General features: G+C 40.7%; 1 long non-coding RNA gene across 1 annotated transcript; it reads right to left on the bottom strand.

Annotated features, from left to right (window-relative positions):
• Positions 1–2,499: 2,499 nt before the first annotated feature.
• Positions 2,500–2,908, bottom strand: LOC136004698 (uncharacterized). Its single transcript, XR_010608574.1, has 2 exons — positions 2,856–2,908; positions 2,500–2,757 (listed from the first exon to the last, which is right to left on the bottom strand). It is a non-coding gene; the product is annotated as an uncharacterized LOC136004698 (long non-coding RNA).
• Between the last annotated feature and the right edge of the window lie 1,336 nt (positions 2,909–4,244).

Raw genomic sequence — 4,244 nt, 5'->3', positions numbered from 1 at the left:
GTGCAAAAGTTGCTTGTGATTTTGATGTACCTTTAATGTACAGTACTTGCCATGCACTTAGGGTGGACACTGTGCTTTCCAAGATCCTTAAGAAGAAAATTCCACCTGGAGGAATTCATATTGAGGAGGCAAATATTCTGTGTTGAGTTCTTGCAGGATGTGAGAAATGTAGAAGAGCTGCTGAGGGAACTTCAAGGCTTGTATTTGGAAGGCCAATGAATGCTCATAATAAACCATTTCTCTAGTGCCTTCGTGACTACCAGTAATGGCCCTTGCTGTGCAGCACATGGAGGAACAGAAATGCTGCACAGGGTACTGAGCTCTGTCTAGACACAGCAAAACCTGCTATGATTGTTTCAGAACATTCTAAGATGATGTCAGAGAAATCTCAGCTCCAACTACTTACTGTGCTGTGGTGTAGCTCTTGCTCTAGTACAGAAAACAGGGGTGACATAGACTGATGCACTTTTTGCATGTCTTTCTGCTCTAGCTTCTATGTGCAGGCTCCCTCTGGCTGAGTACCAGCAGTGTGCTCTGATCTGTGAGGATGTAACCATCAGGCTGAGGGCATTGCTCTGTACAAAGTACCTGGTACTCTGTTTCTGGACTAAGGGATGTTACCAGTCCTGTGTTGATATCCTCCCATTAGGAAGGAATTCCAAGATATTAAATTAAACACAGCAAATGCAAAAGCTCTAAGTTTTGTATTTCCCTGGATTTATGTTATTTATGGTTTGTGATGTAAATCAGACTAGAGATTTAGTCAATAGATTTGACCTTATAAATAAAAATATATAAGCACGTTATGCACACATCACATTTTCACCTTTATTAGAGATCATAAAATCCTTGAAGGAGAGAACAAGGGGCAAGTCACTCAATGATCTTTTCATGCAGTGACTTCCATGTAATTATTGACACATAAGAATTTTCAAGGCTGGTCATGCATTCAGAGCTGTCCTTATCGGTGATCAGTTTGTTCTAAATCTGGCTGACGCTTTGCTGAGGACTGAAAAGAAAAAGACACTAAGCAGTTCCTGTGGTAGAAGTGGCTTCCTATTTTTGTCTTAAAGCTTGAGTAAATTAAATCACAGGCTTTCTAGTAAAGGACTGTTTCACCTGAAAATATTTTACCGTCTCAGCAAGTACTTTGCACTCCAAGCAGCATTGTAAGCACCCCAGATAATTTACTGGAAAGAAAGGTAAAGTTGTAGGGAAACTGAGTAAACTTGCCTGCTCAAGAGAAGTATACAGTTTGCTGGCTAACCCTGATAGTCATTTACTTTGGGTTTTCCTTGAAATTTTCAGGTTGGGAAAAAGTGAGGATACTTGGCTGAACAAAGAAACAAGTACCCTCAGTTATTCCTGAATTGCAACCAACTCAGATTCCTGCTATTCTATCTTTTCCTAACTTCAAGCAATAGAGGAAAAAAAGATGGAGTTAGGATATATGTATGCATGTATTCATGTATGTAATTATCATTTATCATGCCTGCATCTCCCACAACACACAGAAACTTAGGCTTCATGAGTGAGCAGAATCAAAGAGGGCTCCAGTTGTCACTGTCCAGTGGTTTTGAATTTTGTATATGTTAATTTATGGCAACAGCTAGCAGCAGATATGGTGTGGTGATTTGCTGAAGATGTCTACCAAGTGTCTTGTTTTCAATGCAGTCCTGAGCAGGAGGCAATGGAGAATCTACCTAAGACCTAGAGAGTATTTAAAACCTGCCGATCACCACAGAAAGCCCCTCCTCTCTTTGACATCCCATGTCAGCTCCTTAAATCAACCCCCTCAGACTCAGGAATGAAGTAAATAAATTATAAGCTTTATCGATTGTGTCTGCTATGTGAACGTTCTTTAGCATTGACTAAGCTGTTCAAACCATTGTCCCAACACAGATCAGGCTCCCCGTAAAACCCGAAATGGCTACTCAGGAGGGAACAGAATTGTTTTCTTTCATTGATCCAAGGTTCTGTCAGGGAGGGTTTTGATCTCTACAGCTTTACAACATCCATATGGTCAAGAATGAATTAGCTGGCTCCTTTCAGTGAGATACATGATCAGAGTTTTTGATTGGACAGAAGCCCACTGCGATAATCTCTCTCTCTCTCTCTTTTTTTCCGATGATTATCAGTGAATTTCTCATGATTTCTGGAACCACAGACCCAGTTTGTCTCTCACTCCTTCTGTTCTGTCTGTTATGACTGTTGACTTCAACTAAATCATTGGTATAAATGCATCTCAGACTTCTCTTCCAACTAACGGAGATAGTGCTGGTGGTTGCTGTTTAGGAGTTATTTTGGGGGAAGGGCATGTTCAACTAAATCATTGGTATAAACGCATCTCAGACTTCTCTTCCAACTAATGGAGAGAGTGCTGGTGGCTGCTGTTTAGGAGTTATTTTGGGGGAAGGGGTTGTTTTTGCTTCTGCTTTAAAGCAAGGAGGTGTGGTAAATCACAGGCATCTTTCTTGAGATGGAGACAATAAATCACTCTTTTCAGGTGAAATCTTTTATTTATGTCTTGGGATTCCATTTCATTGTGGAAAGGTATGTTCTTTTGGCTTCAGCTGGACTGCACTTTAGTGAGTGATTCAAATCAAGCTGACACTTATTAGTGAGCATGTTGAACACTTTGCTTTCAGGCATTTTACTGGGCTGCCACCATTCTCCATTCTTCACAGATGTTTGTTCTCCTCAGGTTTCATCTGGAAGCAAAATCACTGCCTGCTCCTCATGTCAGCGGGAAGTCAACTGCAAAGGGCAGCTTGATTTTAGAGTCAATGGATCACTCCCACAAGTAAGAAAAATAAAAAATCCAAATAGAAGGGAAGATGAAATAATGCACTCACAAGTCAGCTATAATGCACTCCCAGATCAGCTTGAGCTTATTCTTCTGGTCTGAAAGGGACCGAGAAAACCTCTTATTATCATTTATTAGGTTTTGAGCCCTGTCACCACTCTCAGTGTTGCACAGTACACACTGAATAGTTGTGGCTTCAAAGACAGTGTCAGCAATATCAGACAGTAAATTATTTAATTGCAAGGTACTGTTACTGCAAGCTGGTGTTTGTTTAGAAAATAACCCCCAAACAACAAAACAAATGTTGAACAGTAACAACAAAAAAATACAGATAAGTAGTTCTAGATGCTGTCCTTTCTCCAGGAATAGTCTGAGTTTATCCCTACTCACACAATTCCTTAATTTTCTTTGCACTGTATGCACTGTTTACCACCCTGAGAAAATACGATTCAGAGGCAAGAGCCTGCAATTAAGTGTGATGTACTTGCAACAGAATTAAAAAGAGGCAGCAGACCTAGAGAGCTGGTAAGCTTTAGAAGACATCTGGGGCTTCTGTCCAGATTGCATGTTCTGGCAGCATAGGACATCCCTATGTGCACGTTACGTGTCACAACAGAGTGGGCGTTGCTGCTAGGTGTAACAACCTGCATGTGTCCAAGTGACCCTGTAAGATGTCTGGGAACTCTGAGCCCTTCTGGCAAAGGCAGGAGCCTGCATTTATCCAAGCTGATACGGCAGGGACACGTTGCACTGACTGTTTCTTACTGCACAAAACTTAGATTCCTGCTTGTTTTGTAACCTGGCATAAACAGTGGAAAAGAACTGCAGAAAAACTGAGGCTACCTGTTTCAAAGACCAGACTATTTCCTTCATTCACTTTACTTCAGGGACATCATGGGGCCCTTGCTACACTAAGTAGAGAAGGCAGCTTGCAGCATCTAAAATGCAAACTTTGGCATCACTGTCAAAAATGGAACACATATAGTAAGAAAACAAACACTGCTTGTAGCATTAGTGTGTGCTGAAGTTTGAAGGCTCAAGTCATATTACAGCTGCACATGGCTAATAAACAATGAAGGAAAAAGTCCACTTTAAAAAAAATATTTTAACATTATAATAATCATAAAAAGGAAACCAAACCTGTAAAGGCGAAGATAGTATGTATTGCCTCCTTTCCTTAAACATTTTACTGTATTGCAATATATATAATGGCAGTCTAATATGCCAAGTGCTTTAAGACATTAATATATACACAAATTTCGAATAAAACAGCAAATAGTAAACCATTCAAGATCAGCTGTCCCCATCCTCTAGTGAAAGAGTAAAAACAGCTAGGCTATGTTGCAACAGAGGAAGAGTATGCTCCCTAACCCTGTGCTCCCTGTGGAAGGTGCCAGCAACAAACTCCGTCCCCAGCCAAGTCACAGGTGAGCTAGCT

Source organism: Lathamus discolor, chromosome Z (assembly GCF_037157495.1).
Source record: "Lathamus discolor isolate bLatDis1 chromosome Z, bLatDis1.hap1, whole genome shotgun sequence".
In the NCBI taxonomy this organism is placed as follows: Eukaryota; Metazoa; Chordata; class Aves; order Psittaciformes; family Psittacidae; genus Lathamus; species Lathamus discolor.
Note: the sequence above shows the minus strand (reverse complement) of the source record. Positions and strands in the feature narration are given on the sequence as shown.